Consider the following 19,814-nt stretch of genomic DNA (forward strand, 5'->3'; position numbering starts at 1 on the left):
AGACACAGCCGTACTTAAGCCTTTGCTAGAGGAATTTCAAGAGGAGGCGGATAGGGAAATTAAAAAAATGGGTAAATATGCCACAACGCGCGCGTATGGGGAACGGGAGCGACCTGGTGCTCTCCTGGCCAAACTGATGCGCAACAACAGGCCCCCATTGGTGATAGAGGAATTAGTGACAGCTGCTGGGGAAGTAGTGGAGGAGGAGCAGGACATACTAGCGGAATTTCACTCTTACTATACGGCACTCTACTCCTCGAGGGATAGCCACCTTGAGGAGGAAATTGACGACTATTTAAGCTACATCCAAATGCCCTTCTTAGCCGACTGGCAGAGAGAGTTTCTTATGGCCCCGATCCAAAAGGAGGAGATAACAGAGGCACTGGAGGGCATGAAGTCTGGTAGTGCTCCTGGAGCGGATGGCCTCACGGTGGCATTTTACAAGGCCTTTCAGGACAAACTCGTCCCGTATTTGATGCTTCTGTTCGATGACATTTGTCAACAGGGCAGCATGTCGAAATCCATGAGAGAGGCGCTACTTATTACCATCCCGAAGCCGGGTAAACCCCCTAATCAGTGTGGCTCTTACCGACCATTGTCGCTGATCAATGTGGACGCGAAACTGTATGCAAAGGTGCTTGCGACCCGCTTGGCGCTTCTGGTCCCGGACCTGGTTGCCCCAGAGCAGGCTGGGTTTGTCCCCTCACGCAATCTCACTTATAATATCCGCACGGTATTGGGCACGATACAACACATCAAGCAGGAGAATAAGGCAGTAGCCATCTTCTTAGACATGGAGAAGGCCTTCGACTCTGTTGAGTGGTCGTTCATGCTTAGGGTCCTGCGTAAGTTTGGACTCGGTGAACCGTTTCTACAAATGTTGGGAGCTCTATACTACAAGCCCACTGCGAGATTGAAGATAGGGAACTTAGTGACTGCTCCTATCGAGATTGGCAGGGGCACCCGTCAGGGCTGTCCCCTCTCTCCGCTGTTGTACGCCATGGTTGCGGAATCCCTTGCCTGCGCTATACGAGATTATCATCGGTTCGAAGGGATAAACTTTCCGACGTACCAGATTGGTATCTCAACTTACGCGGATGACACTCTGCTATATGTCCGTGACCCGGAGACAAACCTCTCTGCGGTGCTGCGGGAAGTGGTGAGATTTGGGGCCTTGTCGGGCCTTCGGGTCAACTGGGACAAGTCGGTGGCATTGCCCTTGACTCCGGTGACAGTCCCTTTTGCCCCATTGCAGTGGACCACAGACTCCATCCGCTATCTGGGGATACGCATACATACGGATCCGGAGGTCCTGATACGAGAGAACTATGGGGTCGCCTATTCCAAACTGGTAGATGATGTCGAAGTGTGGTGCAGGCTCCCGCTTTCTCTCATGGGCAGGATAGCGCTCATGAAGATGGTAGTGCTCCCCAGATTTCTTTTTTTATTTACAAATATACCGGTGGTCCTCTCCAAAGCTTTTTTCCGGCAACTTACTCAGACGCTCATCCGCCTTGCGTGGGGGGATAGGCAGCCGAGGGTACAGTGGCAAACGCTCATGCTTCCATATGAGCGGGGGGGGCCTCGGGGCTCCGGACCTAGAGCGGTACTATAGGATCGCTCAGGGAGCACATCTTCACTCGTGGATTCATGGGGATCCTGGCATCCCTCATGTGACCCTGGAACGACTCTTTGCAGACCCCATCCCTCTCCCGGCCACGGTATGCTATCCACCCAATCGGAGGGTCGGCAATCTGGATTCTATCGCAGCCACTAACCATGCTTGGCATGCACTGGTTAGCTCCCGTGAGAGTGTGCTGCTGTACTCACCCTTGCTCCGTGTGGAGTGGGCAGTCTGGTTGGCCCCACTGACGGAGAAGGGCGTCCTGAAGGCGCTACGTGAATTGGGTATTGTCACCGTGGGAGATCTCTTTTTAAACGGCACACTGAAGACGTTGCAACAGGTCCTGCAATCCTGCCCTGGGGCAACGCTGTTACATAGCTTTCAATATCATAGGGTTTGTAGAGCGGCGCTGGCCACATTGGGCCCGGAGTTGGCCGAACCGCAAGAAGTGCCGGAGCTCACGTATGTAATCAAGACCCCTTCTTCTCGCAAACTGATAACGGCTCTCAGGTCGCTGGGAGATAGACATCGGCAGTGCCCCCCCTCCAATGCCCGATTAGCCTGGCAAGCTGACCTCCAAACTCCTATCTCAGATGAAATGTGGCGCTATTGCTCTACCAACACTAGAAAGATCTCGCTCAACAGTCGGCACCGCCTGATACACTTTAAATTCCTGCAGCGTGTTTACTACACGCCCGAAAGGCTGCATAGGTATGGCCTGAGGGAGTCGGCGGAATGTGAGCGTTGCCACTTTCACACGGCAGACTTTCTCCATATGGCCTGGACTTGTCCCGCTATTCATAAGTACTGGGTAGAGGTCTTTGCGGATCTCAGCACTATTTTAGGTGAGGAAATTTTGCCCTGCCCGGCGCTCGCATTGCTCGGATTTTCCAAACCGCTGCCGGTGGCACTGCGGCGGCTTGCGGACATGGCGTTACTGATGGCAAAGCGCCTGGTGGCCCTGTGTTGGATGCGGGGGCCAGTTCCTACGAAGAGGCGCTGGGAGGCGGACTTACTTTACTGTTGCACACAGTCGGAGGTGTATAGCGAACTACTTCCTCCGAAGAGTCGCCCCAAGAACTTCTGGGGGTTGTTTAGGGCGTTTCAGAGCGCGCAAGGGGATGGTGAGTCAGATCCTGAAGGAGTGGAGTTGGATGTGCTGCAGGAGGATGGGGTTGCGGCGGCTGAGGATGTGGAGAGTGGTAGTTGAAGGCTTAAGTGTTGTTAGTGAGTAGTGGTTCGTGCCTAGCCTTAACGATGCTATGCATGGGAGGGGTGCTCGGGACGGCTGTCCTGGTTGTAGGTAGACGCTACCCCCACTGAACTTTGTTTCGCCCCCGTGGGCAAGTGAGTCGACGCCCATGGCCCTATTGAGGGGTTTGAGGAAGTGGTGAATGGTGGGAGCGGGCGAGTGGACACGGGTTTAGGTAGTCTGGCTAGTTTTTGGGGTGGGTGGGCTTATGTTTGAATGGGGGTTTTGGTTCCTGTATACACCTTTACTGGTTTCCCTCTTGAGAAACGTCTTCCCTGGATCTTCATGCATTTACTACTGTGAGTCTGCACTGGTCCTATCGCCCTGGCACACTGACCTGCGCTTGGAACTGACACCGCCAGCGCCGCCGGGTGGGCTTTCTTTGGACATATTGAGGTCAATTATCTCCTGCTTCCATGGACTGGTGCTACTGCACGCTTCTTCTACACCTGCTGTTACGCCGCCAGGCCTCCGGGCTGTTGGTATCATGGCTGTGTGTTTTATCTTTACCAAGGGAATTGAGAGTGACCTCTTGCTGCCGCCGGCCTCTGTGTTGTAGGCGATGATGGCTGTGTGTATGACTCGAAGGTGTAATAAAGTATAAACTTAATAAAAAAAAAAAAAAAAAAGAAAGGAATTAGCATTTAAAAAACCTTTGAAATTCACTGAAAAAAACCATAAGTTTCACATTTGTTATAGTTAGAAATTAGCATTTAAAAAACCTTTGAAATTCACTGAAAAAAACATAGGTTTCACACCAGTTATAGTTAGCTGAACATTTTACTCATACAAAACCCTTGAAATTCCCACGTTATAGTTAGTTGGACTCACTATAACTCACGCGCCCGCAATGCACTGCTGATGACGTCACATATTACATCATTCATGACATGGTCAGTGACATCACTGATGACATCTCAAATGACATCACTGATGACATCACTGATGACATCATCTATGTGATAATATAATTCACCTCCTCACACTCCAATCTAAACTTTGATACATCCAGTGTTGAATACAGACTACCATTCCTGAAACCAATGACACACCAATACTAGTTACTACCTACACACTCACTGATTCCTAAGTCTACACACACATCCACTCATTCACCCATACAATCGCTCATACATACAGTCACTCATCAATACAACACTATCATATGCACTCATACACCTATACAGACACTGACACACTGCCACTCATCCATGGAGTTACTCACAAACCTAGTTAGTCATGCAAAGAATCAATCACACTCCCATTTCCTCATCTATTCAGTTATAAACACATAACCTTACTTATTCAAACATATACTAACACATACTTACTCTCTTTTACAATCACTGATACAAGTACACATTGATCCATACAGTCACTTACGCAATCACAGACTCTCATGTATAGTCATTGACATATGCCAACTCTCACTTGCACTGTGTTTTACATATGTACTTACTTGTCATGTAGCACTGAGATATCCATTCACTCACCAACACATCCATGCACACAGTCAACCGATCATACAGCTATTTCCACATGCACTCTTGAACGCATACACCAAGTGAATCAACTGCTCACACATCTATACACAGAGTCACACACCTCCCAGCCACTCCCACACACACTCACCCTCACATACAAATACTTGGGCAACCAATCAATAGTCCATATAGCCACTTATATAGCTACTAATCACCACATGTAGCACCTTACACAACAACAGACATAATGATGCACAAATACAGACAGTTTAGTCACTAACCCATGCATTCAGTAAGACACATTTAATCACTCACTGATACAGTCAGTCACGCACCAACTGAATCCTTCATCCACACACTTATACACCCACTCATTCTTGAATATGTAAAACATATTTAAACTTTACAGTAACACACATATGATGTATAGAACTTTACAGAAACACACAGACACTGGATGATGTCATCAGTGATGTCATTTGAGATGTCATCAGTGATGTCATCAGTGATGTCACCGACCATGTCATGAATGATGCAATATGTGACATCATCAGCAGTGGATTGCGGGCGCGCAAAGTTATAGTGAGTCCAACTAACTATAACATGGGAATTTCAATGGTTTTGTATGAGTAAAATGTTCAGCTAACTATAACTGGTGTGAAACCAATGGTTTTTTCAGTGAATTTCAAAGGTTTTTTAAATGCTAATTCCTAACTATAACAAATGTGAAACCTATGGCTTTTTCAGTGAATATATATATATATATATATATATATATATATATATATGTTTTAGCAAAAGCCCGTGAGCTTGTGAAAAGGCACACACCGCTCTCTCGTGCCCTCCGGCTCTTGACGCCTCGCCGTTCCATGCCTTCTGCTTTCCTGTTAAAATTGGAATCCGACGCGTTTCGAGGCAGCACGCCTCGTATTCATGGATGGGTGGAGGGGAGTGATGTCTCCATGTTTATGTTCACTTCGGTTGGTGGAATTTGTTCCGCCCTAAGTGGGCGTGGGCTTCTAGTTGCATGCTACGCATGCTGGTTGCTGAAGTCCATCTACATGGAGTGATGATTAAAACCTTGAGTAGGCTCAGTCCCCCCTACTGTTTAGCTTCCGTTAATACCTTGAGTAGGTGGGAAATGCAGAAGGCACTTCGATCTCCTGTCGAGAGTGCGGGCTTCAGGGGAGGGGAAAGTTCGTCTCCCAAGCCGCTTCCTGTGGACTAGGAAGTCTTCGAGGATGCTGGTGCTCTTTCCCACGGCCAGGGCAGCCGTGTAAATGTTTGTTTTTGCAAAAGCCCGTGAGCTTGTGAAAAGGCACACACCGCTCTCTCGTGCCCTCCGGCTCTTGACGCCTCGCCGTTCCATGCCTTCTGCTTTCCTGTTAAAATTGGAATCCGACGCGTTTCGAGGCAGCACGCCTCGTATTCATGGATGGGTGGAGGGGAGTGATGTCTCCATGTTTATGTTCACTTCGGTTGGTGAAATTTGTTCCGCCCTAAGTGGGCGTGGGCTTCTAGTTGCATGCTACGCATGCTGGTTGCTGAAGTCCATCTACATGGAGTGATGATTAAAACCTTGAGTAGGCTCAGTCCCCCCTACTGTTTAGCTTCCGTTAATACCTTGAGTAGGTGGGAAATGCAGAAGGCACTTCGATCTCCTGTCGAGAGTGCGGGCTTCAGGGGAGGGGAAAGTTCGTCTCCCAAGCCGCTTCCTGTGGACTAGGAAGTCTTCGAGGATGCTGGTGCTCTTTCCCACGGCCAGGGCAGCCGTGTAAATGTTTGTTTTAGCAAAAGCCCGTGAGCTTGTGAAAAGGCACACACCGCTCTCTCGTGCCCTCCGGCTCTTGACGCCTCGCCGTTCCATGCCTTCTGCTTTCCTGTTAAAATTGGAATCCGACGCGTTTCGAGGCAGCACGCCTCGTATTCAAGGATGGGTGGAGGGGAGTGATGTCGCCATGTTTATGTTCACTTCGGTTGGTGAAATTTGTTCCGCCCTAAGTGGGCGTGGGCTTCTAGTTGCATGCTACGCATGCTGGTTGCTGAAGTCCATCTACATGGAGTGATGATTAAAACCTTGAGTAGGCTCAGTCCCCCCTACTGTTTAGCTTCCGTTAATACCTTGAGTAGGTGGGAAATGCAGAAGGCACTTCGATCTCCTGTCGAGAGTGCGGGCTTCAGGGGAGGGGAAAGTTCGTCTCCCAAGCCGCTTCCTGTGGACTAGGAAGTCTTCGAGGATGCTGGTGCTCTTTCCCACGGCCAGGGCAGCCGTGTAAATGTTTGTTTTAGCAAAAGCCCGTGAGCTTGTGAAAAGGCACACACCGCTCTCTCGTGCCCTCCGGCTCTTGACGCCTCGCCGTTCCATGCCTTCTGCTTTCCTGTTAAAATTGGAATCCGACGCGTTTCGAGGCAGCACGCCTCGTATTCATGGATGGGTGGAGGGGAGTGATGTCTCCATGTTTATGTTCACTTCGGTTGGTGAAATTTGTTCCGCCCTAAGTGGGCGTGGGCTTCTAGTTGCATGCTACGCATGCTGGTTGCTGAAGTCCATCTACATGGAGTGATGATTAAAACCTTGAGTAGGCTCAGTCCCCCCTACTGTTTAGCTTCCGTTAATACCTTGAGTAGGTGGGAAATGCAGAAGGCACTTCGATCTCCTGTCGAGAGTGCGGGCTTCAGGGGAGGGGAAAGTTCGTCTCCCAAGCCGCTTCCTGTGGACTAGGAAGTCTTCGAGGATGCTGGTGCTCTTTCCCACGGCCAGGGCAGCCGTGTAAATGTTTGTTTTAGCAAAAGCCCGTGAGCTTGTGAAAAGGCACACACCGCTCTCTCGTGCCCTCCGGCTCTTGACGCCTCGCCGTTCCATGCCTTCTGCTTTCCTGTTAAAATTGGAATCCGACGCGTTTCGAGGCAGCACGCCTCATATTCATGGATGGGTGGAGGGGAGTGATGTCTCCATGTTTATGTTCACTTCGGTTGGTGAAATTTGTTCCGCCCTAAGTGGGCGTGGGCTTCTAGTTGCATGCTACGCATGCTGGTTGCTGAAGTCCATCTACATGGAGTGATGATTAAAACCTTGAGTAGGCTCAGTCCCCCCTACTGTTTAGCTTCCATTAATACCTTGAGTAGGTGGGAAATGCAGAAGGCACTTCGATCTCCTGTCGAGAGTGCGGGCTTCAGGGGAGGGGAAAGTTCGTCTCCCAAGCCGCTTCCTGTGGACTAGGAAGTCTTTGAGGATGCTGGTGCTCTTTCCCACGGCCAGGGCAGCCGTGTAAATGTTTGTTTTAGCAAAAGCCCGTGAGCTTGTGAAAAGGCACACACCGCTCTCTCGTGCCCTCCGGCTCTTGACGCCTCGCCGTTCCATGCCTTCTGCTTTCCTGTTAAAATTGGAATCCGACGCGTTTCGAGGCAGCACGCCTCGTATTCATGGATGGGTGGAGGGGAGTGATGTCTCCATGTTTATGTTCACTTCGGTTGGTGAAATTTGTTCCGCCCTAAGTGGGCGTGGGCTTCTAGTTGCATGCTACGCATGCTGGTTGCACTGACCATGTCACTGACCATGTCATGAATGATGTAATATGTGACATCATCAGCAGTGGATTGCGGGTGCGCGATATATAGTTAGCGCAACTAACTATATATGCGAATTTCAATGGTTTTATGCGAGTAAAATAAGGTTTTGTAAATGCAAATCCCTAACTATATATGGTCTATAACCTATGGTTTTTTCAGTGAATTTCAATGGTTTTTTAATAGCAAATATCAAATGCTGTCAAATGTCAAGTACATGATAGGTAAAAACATTTTCGTGTTTATGCACGCTGATGTGCTTTGAACGCTGCCCCCCCTTCCCTCCCCCTCTTTTCTCTTAGCAGTACTCTCTCTTTGCAGATAGTGAAGGGTAGTTAACGCAGGCCTTTGCCCCCGTTGTAATCTGTCGTGCCTGCTTCTCTCTCTATTTGATTGATTGCTATCCAAGCATTTACTGTTTTAGAATTTGTCCTCTTTGGTTCATTCTGTATTTACAAACAAGCACAGAGTCGCAATACTCTGTTTAGTCTTTGCAGATAGTGAAAAATAGTTTAAAAAAACAAAAGGAATCGAGCAAAATCAGTAGGCCACTAATGGGATCTGTTTTTGACCTCGCTAAAATAGAAACATTAAGAACATCCCCTCATGAGAAATACGAAACTAGTAAGATGAACTTAGCTCCACACCATGATGGCTGCAAGACAGCTCGACTCTGCCGCCCACCCCACCCCACCCAAAATAACTACAAACCCTATGCAAATATTATAAATATATACAACACACCAGCAAAGTAACAGGGTAAAACATTTTATTAAATAACTATTTACATAACTATTTTATACTTTTTGTTGCCCGATCCGGCTAGCTCAATCGATCGAGCATGAAACTCATGCACTCTGATAGCAAGCGTTGCTGCTGATGCTATGCAGACCAAAACTGGTTTTCAGTTTGTACATTCTTCTAGATTTTTCCATCCAAGGCTGGTTGAGAGTTTGTAGAACGATGGCTTCAGATTTTCAACATACGGTGTGGTGGCGCGGACTGGGAGGGGGCGCTTGGCTCCTGCCCCCTCCCCAAGTTAGATTTTCATACGTGAGTGTACGTTCATGGTTTTGGTCCCTGAGTTGCTTCGATGTCACTGCCATGCTCAAATGGCATAAGTCCTGGATGTTGGGTGCCATAGTTCAGAGTTCTGAGCAGCGCTTGTAACACTGTCTGAAGCTTATTTGCACCTACTGCAGCTTCACTATTCTCAAAGTAAGTGAGGGCCGTTTGTGGACCTGACTGCATTATTAAACAATGTGATGCGGTGCCTCCCTGAACCGCTTGACGGAGGCCCCCGAGGGGCGGTGAGATGGCACTTAGCTCCTGCCCCCTCCCCAAGTTGTGTTGCCCTGGTGTGGCCTGAGATCGCCCCCGACATAGGCGGCCGGCTCCAGGGGTCCGGCGGAACTTTTTGCCTTTTGATGACTCTTCCATTCTGGACCTTGTCCCACAATCCGTTTGACCTGAAGACACGCTGTAGTGGGGCGCCCCTTTACCGTTTCAGTTGCCATTCCGCCCGCTTTTGCTACACTGTGCCTCTTCCGCCATTCAGCTGTTTACCGCCCGCTCTTGCGACTACAGCGTCTCGCTCACCATGTAGTTGAGTTGCTCCCGCTCTTGCGATGCAACGATAGGCGGCTGCCACAGGACTCTCAAAATGGCAGCCGGCTCTTCAGATTTAGGCGTGGTCCACTAAAATGGCCCTGGGACACCTTGGAACTTGGACGCTTGTCTGCTAGGGCTTGGGTCCCATTCTCGAAAGCGTCCCCTCAGCCTTGAAGATTCTACAAAAGTCTTGGGGGCCCCCGACTCCCGCAGGCTTCTGGTGGGGAGCGGCTGCCATGATTGCTCGTGGAATGGCCACGACTGAGCTACGAGATGGTGGTGCTCTCATGCTGATGCCAGCTTCAGTCTGAAACATCCAGAAACACTGTAGAGTACCAATTCGATCAGTTCCGGTAGCGCCCCAACATGACCCGGTAGAGAAGAACTTGCCCGCCCCTCTTTGACTGATGGTTCTTTTTGCCTGTCCCTTCTGTTGTCATTTAACAGAACTTTTTAGACTGCTGAAAGGGGTTGTGTTCCGAACGCTGGTTGGTGGAGACATTTTGACTATATTCTGGACCTACGTTGTCGCGTAATGCGTTATATGACACGCCGCGTTAGCGCACCTGGAAGTGCTCCGGTGCGCGGAGCGCAGCTTCCCGGAAGCGATCCGGGGCGCGGCGCGCAGCGCGTAACGTAAGCATAACAGGTCATGTGACTTGTTAATAAAACTTTTCATTGGTTCATTTTACTTTTGTTATTTTAATGATGAAAGGCTTGGTCATATGACCTAAAAATTACGCTTTTTATTGGTTTCGAACATTATTTTTTCTTAAACATATATGTTATAATGTTCCAGGCTAATGTACTTTCCCGGAAAATTTACAACTGTCCTGCAAGTAAAATATATTCCTTTTTCGAGAAAAAGGGCGTTTCTTCGTCCCATGACGGAGCCGTTGAGTAAAAGAGGCTCGGCCTGCTGTCTTAGTCGCCGATACGCCTGATTATCAGATTCTTATCGATCACTTTATGTTGCAGGAGTGGAAAACACAACTGCCCATGACCATTTAGCTTTACTGCGTTCCTGCGTATTATACCTTTTATCCGTCATGTAATTGGACTGCTTTTTTTTACTTGCCTTTTACTGATTCGAAAACAGTGACTAAAATTAAAAATTTTACCAATGTAAATACTACTACCATGTTTTGTTTTAAAAACCTTTATTGTGAAAATGTCAGTATACAAATACGGGCCTATAACCACGTGGGCCGGCCACGGAGCAAACTGGAATCGTATATGATGAGGAGACATTTACATTGTAGAGGAACGTAACGAGCGGGCCATTAGGTTGCAAGAACTAAGGTGTCTAACAGTTGCGGAATCGGTGGACGTACATTTTATAATTAAAGTACAACAGGGCCAGTTACAATAAAATTATCTAGATATACATTTGCGGGCAAGTACCATGGGTGACGTTAATTCGAACTTTCAATAGTACAGTAATCAATAACACATCAGAACTTAATATCAATAGGGATGTCGAAATATTCAATCAATTCTCGTCCCCGCCTGCCATGTGCTTCAAAACTGCATTCGTATCTCGTGATATCAAGGTTGTTCAACCAGTACACAACAAGGAGTTACGAGTCCCATTTATACCGGCGCCATTTGGGGCGAGGCCGGGCAGGTCCAGGATATAGTCAAAATGTCTCCACCAACCAGCGGCCGGACCAGAACCCCTTTCAGCCCTTTATGCTACAAGATGGTGTCTTCCATTCAGAAAATATTGTTGGCAGCATTTTGAAAGGAAAGATAAACAGCTGTTCTCCTAGTGAGTCTCACATTGTTACATTTAGGAAGAATGTTGAAGAGTAGTATGTTGAAAATCTGAAGCCATTGTTCTACAAACTCTCAACCAGCCTTGGATGGAAAAAAAAATCCTGAAGAATGTACAAACTGAAAACCAATTTTTGTCTGTATAGCATCAACAGCAACGCTTGACTCAGCTTTGTGTGAAGCCGCCATTTTGATTCAATCAATAGCGTCCCCCTGCACACATTCAAGGACCTGGTCGTGTCTTCAGGTCAAACGGATTGTGGGACAAGATGCAGAAAGGAAAAGGAAAAAAGTTCCGCCAGACCCCGGGAGCCGGCCGCCTATGTCATGGACGATCTTTGGCCACACCAGGGCGATAGTGAAGCTGCAGCAGGTGCAAATAAGCGTCAGACAGTGTTACAAGCACTGCTCATAACTCTCAACTATGACATCACCTCGGTGCCATCCGGATCTTGGCGCCTTGTGCTGGTTCCGGCCTATTCACACATCGGTCCGCTACTGACACCACCTCACAGGCCAATGGGGCACCCCACGCCGACTTTCGGGGCAGCATTGTAGGATGGCCACACTAGAGCAGCAACTTTCTAAACACCACCTCGGTGCCATCCAGATCTCGGCGCGTTGTGCTGCCTTCGGCCTACTGTAGCCGCAAGTGCGGACGCAACTCAACTGGATAGCGAGTGAAACACCAAGGGGCGCCCCACTGCAGCCGAGGAGCCTCCATCTTGGGGGCGAAGCACAGCATCACATTGCTTTCCAATGCAATCAGATCCTCAAACAGCCCCCACTGACTGACGCGACCTCACAGGCCAACGGGGCGCCCCACGCCGACTTTCGGCGCAGCATTGTAGGATAGCCATACCAGTGCAGCAACTTGCTGGACACCACCTCGGTGCCATCCGGATCTCGGCGCGTTGTGCTGCCTTCGGCCTATTCGCACATCGGTCCGCTACTGACGCCGCCTCACGTGCCAACGGATTTTCTACGCTTTTTATAGCCCTATGCCGCATAACAGGTCATGTGACTTGTTTATAAAACTTTTCATTGTTTCATTTTACTTTTGGTTTCCTAATGATGGAAGGCTGTGTCATATGACCTAAAAATAACACTTTTCATTGGTTTAGAACATTTTTTTTTCCCAAACGATGAAAGCCCCACCTTGTTTCTGGATGTTTCAGACTGAAGCTGGCGTCAGCATGAAAGCACCACCATCTCGTGGCTCCGTCGTGGTCATTCCGCGAGCAATCATGGCAGCCGCTCCCCACCGAAAGCCTGCAGGAGTCGAGGGCTCCCAAGACTTTTGTAGAATCTTCACGGCTGAGGGGACGCTTTCGAGAATGGGGTCCGAGTTCCAAGGTGTCCCAGGGCCATTTTAGTGGCACCTGGGGAGGCCTGTTCACGCCGCCTTCCCCTCCCCCCCCCCGGGGCGCCCCACGCCGTTTTTCGGAGCAGCATTATAGGATACAAAAACCAGGGCGGCAGTTTACTGGACATCACCTGGGTGCCATCCACATCTCAGCGCGTTCTGCTGCCTTGGAACTATTCGCACAACGGGACCGCTACTGACAAGGCCTCCCCAGGGACGCCCCACGCCATTTTTCGGAGCTGCATTGTAGGATACCAAAAACCAGTGCGGCACCCAGGTGACATTACCTGGGTGCCGTCCAGAACTCAGCTCGTTGTGCTGCCTTGGGACTATTCGCACAAAACACAGCTACTGACCATTGTTGCTTCTTTTTTCAAAAAAATGTTTAAATGTGTTTACTGTTTTTGTTGCGTTGTATATATTTATAAGTTATTAAAGTTTTATAATCCTACTACTTTGTTGGAGTGCTATATATTATTAATGTGACACATAATTGTAAAAACTTTGATGTACAAAGAGGCATCCCTGGAATCTTCTGCTTCAGGCTCGGTCCCACACACTCTCACATTGAGAATCCCCTCCCCAAGCACAATACAGGATGGTTATCAGATAGTAGGAACCCGTATGGTGTGACGGATCTCATGGGGTGGGGGCCTTCATCTACTGTAACTCCTTTGAAGAGGGATGATTCTCATACATGCCAACATTTCAGAAGAGCAAAGTGGGAGAATGGGGCCTTGAAGCGGGTTATTGTCATGTGTGGGCTTTGGAAGTGTGCTGCTGCAGGATCGGACATTTCAAACTCAAATGCACGTTCTTTTTCTTACCTTTCCGAAGCATGGAGCGCAATATCAGGCAGAGAAAGGGTGATGCAAGTGTTGAACACTGCCTGGCCTGGCAAGTTGCTGGCAGTGCCCCGCCCCCCGCCTGCTCCTGAAACAGGGCACACACACCGCCGCCCCGAGTACTTCACAGATCTTTAAAAGACCATGCGCTTGTTAATGAGGCTTAAATGGTTTATCACCCCTTCTAGAGCCCCTGCATCGGCCCTCTGATGTTTCCTGGAAGAATTAGCACGTAACACAATACCAAGCCCTGTCAGCTGAAACCCCCGAGGAATCGGGTTTTTGCTTGCAGGAATCGGGAGGCGGGAGACTAGCACTGAAATCGGTAGTCTCACGCCTGAATCGGGAGGGTTGGCATGTCTGGATTCTCTACAGCTGGGGCCATAAACTACATCCGCAGGGCTAGGTGATAGCCTGGGACAGGCCTGGACAATTGGACACAGAGGAAGAGGAGTGTCAGAGGGTGCGGTAGTGAATAGGGTGAAAGGGAGGTGTCGGGCGGGCACGGGGTGTGATTCTCAGGGAAGAGCAGCTCAGATGGGGGGAGGTTTATGGCCCATGCATGAGAGAGAGAGCGAAGGTGACCAGTGCGTGGGGGAGATGCTTGCGAGGGTGGGGAGCCGTGCTGAGAATCGACGGCGTGCAGAGAGTGGGTCTGGTCAAGGCATCTAAAATGGCTGCCGTGCACGACAAAATTGTGGCATTGGAAAAAAGGCAAGATGGCTCAGACAATGTTTATCAATAAGGATTAATTTATAACAAAATATTTTATCGCAGTGACAAAATGGCGGTCAACACTTCCTGATTTCCATCGAATCGAACGTTAACAGACGTCACGCAGCAAAAAAAATAAAACGCTCACGCACAGCCGCTGGAAGACATGTATCAACATATATGAGCCTCCTCAGCCACCCTCAGAAAACATAAGGGATCAGGATACGTCTCCCGTACCCCCTTATATCTAGTAATTTAATTAAATCGAAACACAAAATGGCGAATTCCCGTTTCGCTACCAGTTTGCGGCCCGGTTCGCGATCCGGGAAGCGCTTCTACCGTGAAAAATCAATTTTTTTTTATTTTCCCCACGGGACCCTTTAATAACCCCAACATCATTCCTAGGGGGTCAAGAGGGGTCTACCTTGCCCCCTTTCATTAAATTACCCCTTCGTTTTTCACCTCTTCTTGTCTCTCGATCCTACCGAGAGACAAGATGGCGGCCGCACCGGACTGTTTAGAATGTTGACAGACACCGGAGAGCCAATCAGCATCGCTTCGCAAAGCTCCGTGACGCGAAAAGTACGCGATCTGGAGCGCTACCTGGTACGCTGTCACAGATATATAAATTTTTTAAAACGTTAATTTCCCAAAATCCACTGGAGCACATATATTGAGACCCAGCAAAGGCACATCGGGCTAACAGTCCCTACAATTTTGCCAAGTTTCGTGCAAATCCATTCAGCCGTACGAGCTAAAAGTGAGGCCAAAGGCCCTATGGAAAAATGAATGGGAAAAACGCGTTTTGGGACCCCCCTTTTTTCTCGCCCCCCCCCCCCTTGACAGAACCCCCCCAAATTTTCAGGGGCTGCTCAGAAACAAAATGTGCCATTTTCCTGAAAATTTCAGCCGATTCCGTCCACAAACGTCAAAGTTATTAGACATAGAATTTTCAAAAGTTCCATAGAGAAAAAATCCTAACTATATATACCTACTAATATATATATATATTACCTACTGGCTATCGCCAGTAGGTATATATAGTTAGGATTAATTCCCTATGGGATTTCTGAAAATTCTATGTCTAATAACTTTGGCGTTTGTGGACGGAATCGGCTGAAATTTTCAGGAAAATGGCACATTTCGTTTCTGAGCAGCCCCTGAAACTTTGGTGGGGTTTCGTCAAGGGGGGGCTGAGAAAAAAGGGGGGTCCCAAAACTCGTTTTTTGCATTGAGTTTTCCATAGGGCGGTTGGACTCACTTTTAGCTCGAACGGCTGAATGGATTTGCACGAAACTTGGCAAAATTGTAGGGACTGTTAGCCCGATGTGCCTTTGCTAGGTCTCAATATATGTGCTTCAGTGGATTTTGAGAAATTAACGTTTAAATCAAGATATATATCTGTAACAGCGCTCCGGGCAGCGATCCGGTCCGCTTACTTTTCGCGTTTCGGAACTTTGCGTGCAGAAAGCTGATTGGCTCTCCGGTGTCTGTCAACATTCTAAACAGTCCGGAGCGGCCGCCATCTTGTCTCTCGGTAGGATCGAGAGAGAAGAAGAGGTGAAAAACGAAAGGGGAATTTAATGAAAGGGGGCAAGGTATCCCCCTCTTGACCCCCTAGGAATGTTGGTGGGGTTATTAAAGGGTCCCGTGGGGAAAAGAAAAAAAAAATGATTTTTCACGGTAGAAGCGTTTCACGGGCCGCGAACTGGGCCGCAAACTGGTAGCGAAACGGGAATTCGCCATTTTGTGCTTCGTTTTAATTGTTTTGAGACAAAAATTATCGCCGCACATCGGTCACAATGCATGAATATCGTTGAAAAGTCAGCGATATTCATGCATTATCCAGCAAATGCTCTTAGCCATGTTATCCACCTTCCATTGGATAACATGGCTAAAAACTGCTCTGTGCGTGACGTTTGTTAACCACTTGGCTGCTAAGGTACAATTTATCCTCTGCTTTAATTTCCATTGAAATCAATGGAAAGTCCATGACGAGTTACCCTTGTCATTAGCGGCGAAGAGGTTAACGTTCGATTCGATGGAAATCAGGAAGTGTTGAACACCATTTTGTCACTGCGAGTAAATATTTTGTTATAAATGAATCCTTATTGATAAACATTGTCTGCGCCATCTTGCGTTTTTGTCCAATGCCACAATTTTGTCGTGCACGGCAGCCATTTTAGATGCCTTGACCAGGGCCACTCTCTGCACGCCGCCGATTCTCAGCATGGCTCCCCACCCTCGCACGCATCTCCCCCACGCAATGGTCACCCCCGCTCTCTCTCTCATGCATGGGACATATACTTCCCCCATCTGCGCTGCTCTTCTCTGAGAATCACACCCTGTGCCCGCTCGACACCTCCCTTTCACCCTATTCACTACCGCACCCTCTGACACTCCTCTTCCTCTGTGTCCGATTGTCCAGGCCGGACCTAGGCTATCACCTAGCCCCGCTGAATATCGTTGAAAAGTCAGCGATATTCATGCATTATCCAGCAAATGCTCTTAGCCATGTTATCCACCTTCCATTGGATAACATGGCTAAAAACTGCTCTGTGCGTGACGTTTGTTATCGTTCGATTCGATGGAAATCAGGAAGTGTTGAACACCATTTTGTCACTGCGAGTAAATATTTTGTTATAAATGAATCCTTATTGATAAACATTGTCTGCGCCATCTTGCGTTTTTGTCCAATGCCACAATTTTGTCGTGCACGGCAGCCATTTTAGATGCCTTGACCAGGGCCACTCTCTGCACGCCGCCGATTCTCAGCATGGCTCCCCACCCTCGCACGCATCTCCCCCACGCAATGGTCACCCCCGCTCTCTCTCTCATGCATGGGACATATACTTCCCCCATCTGCGCTGCTCTTCTCTGAGAATCACACCCTGTGCCCGCTCGACACCTCCCTTTCACCCTATTCACTACCGCACCCTCTGACACTCCTCTTCCTCTGTGTCCGATTGTCCAGGCCGGACCTAGGCTATCACCTAGCCCTGCGGATGTAGTTTATGGCCCCAGCTGTAGAGTATCCAGACATGCCAACCCTCCCGATTCAGGCGTGAGACTACTTATTTCAGTGGTAGTCTTTCGCTTCCCGTTTCCTGCAAGGAAAAACCCGGGGGCATATTACCAAAAACTAGCGGTAATTTTTGTCTCTAACTTGTTTAGAGACAAAAATTATCGCCGCACTTCGGCGAATTTTATCGCACATAAACCTTGCTATTAGCAAGGTTTATCGCAAATGCGATAAAAAACGGCCGCAATGCATGAATATCGTTGAAAAGTCAGCGATATTCATGCATTATCCAGCAAATGCTCTTAGCCATGTTATCCACTTCCCATTGAACAAGCGCATGGTCTTTTAAAGATTTGTGAAGTACTCGGGGCGGCGGTGTGTGTGTGCCCTCTTTCAGGAGCGGGCGGGGGGGCACTGCCAGCAATTTGCAGGCCAGGCAGTGTTCAACACGTGCATCACCCTTTCTCTGCCTGCTATTGCGCTCCATGCTTCGGAAAGGTAAGAAAAAGAACGTGCATTTGAGTTTGAAATGTCCGATCTTGTAGCAGTACACTTGCAAAGCCCACACATGACAATAACCCGATTCAAGGCCCCATTCACCCGATTTTTAAAAAAAATATAGTACTCCAAGACAGTTACATTTTAAAATTTTATTAACATTTAAATATAACGAACGCAACAAAAACTGTAAATATATTTAACCATTTTTTGAAATTAACCAGAACTATAACGATAACAACAACAACAACAATAATATAACTTTTATGCCTAAATTACGCAAACATTTAGCTAATCTGCTAAAGGGGGGAGTAGCCATTTCTTTACAATAATCAATAATGAAAAATCCACATCAATAGGGTTGCCCGTTTTCTCGATGCAGCACTATAGTGCAATATACACAGCACCTGGGGTGTCAAGAGTGAACAGGTCTTTCTTTGTTCCTTAAGATGTTATCTCCGAGAATGCTGATGCATTGGTGTCTGTACACTTCTTTGTCAATTCTGTCAAGATGATAACTGCTTTATAAACAGACGATATCTTTGTTTAGTCATTATTGTTAAGTGTGTCTGAAACTACAGTGCCCTTCTGTTTTTTTTTCTTCAGGCTCTACAGAGTTTTGTGTGTTGTTCTTTTGAGCGACAATTATTCCAGAGGTTTCAGGTTCACTTGTTTTGTCCTGCAGTGAGTTAACAGCTTTAGAGACTTCATGTTTATTTGCTATGTCCTGCTGTTCGTCAACTGCTTCAGAGACGTCAGCCTCATTTTTTATGTTTCAGTAGATCCTGGACCTGCCCGGCCGCGCCCAAAATGGCGCCGGTGTAAATGGGACTCGTAACTGCTTGTTCTGTACTGGTTGCCCAACCTTGATATCACAAGATACATATGCAGTTTTGAAGCACATGGCGGAGGCTTGTCTGCTGTAGTGTGGCGCCCCTTTATCGTTTCAGTCGCCATTCCGCCCGCTTTTGCTACACTGTGCCTTTTCCGCCATTCAGCTGTTTAGCGCCCGCTCTTACGGCTACAGCGTCTCGCTCACCATGTAGTTGAGTTGTTCCCACTCTTGCGGTGCAGCGATAGGCGGCTGCCACAGGACTCTTAAAATGGCGGCCGGCTCTTCGGATTTGGGCCTGGTCCAGTAAAATGGCCCTGGGACACCTTGGAACTCGGACGCTTGTCTGCCAGGGCTTGGGATCCATTCTCGAAAGCGTCCCCTCAGCCTTGAAGATTGTACAAAAGTCTTGGGGGCCCTCGACTCCCGCAGGCTTCCGGTGGGGAGCGGCTGCCATGATTGCTTGCGGAATGGCCACGACGGAGCTACGAGATGGTGGTGCTCTCATGGTGACGCCAGCTTCAGTCTGAAACATCCAGAAACAAGGTGGGGCTTTCATCGTTTGGGGAAAAAAAATGTTTTAATCCAATGAAAAGTGTTATTTTTAGGTCACATGACCTAGTCTTACATAATTAGGAAAAGAAAAGTAAAATGAACCAATGAAAAGTTTTATTAACAAGTCACATGACCTGTTATGCTTACGTTACGCGCTGCGTGGCGCGCTCTGGATCGTTTCCGGGAAGCTGCGCCTTGCGCACCAGAGCACTTCCGGGTGCGCTGACGCGTCGCGTCATATGACGCATTACGCGACAATGCAGGTGCAGAATATAGTCAAAATGTCTCCACCAACCAGCGGTCGGAATACAACCGCTTTCAGCAGTCCAAAAAGTTCGGTAAAATCTTAAGAGCGGGAGCAACTCAACTACATGGTGAGCGAGACGTTGTAGTCGCAAGAGCGAGCGGTAAACAGCTGAATGGCGGAAGAGGCACAGAGTACCAAAAGCGGGCGGAATGGCAACTAAAACGGTAAAGGGGCGCCCTACGACAGCGTGTCTTCAGGTGAAACGGATTGTGGGACAAGGTCCAGAATGAAAGATTCTTCAAAAGGGAAAAAATTCCGCTGGACCCCGGGAGCCGGCCGCCTATGCCGGGGGCGATCTCAGGCCTCACCAGGGCAACACGACTTGGGGAGGGGGCAGGAGCCAAGCGCCCCCTCTCAGTCC

The sequence above is a fragment of the Lissotriton vulgaris genome, chromosome 3_1, assembly GCF_964263255.1.
Source record: "Lissotriton vulgaris chromosome 3_1, aLisVul1.2, whole genome shotgun sequence".
In the NCBI taxonomy this organism is placed as follows: Eukaryota; Metazoa; Chordata; class Amphibia; order Caudata; family Salamandridae; genus Lissotriton; species Lissotriton vulgaris.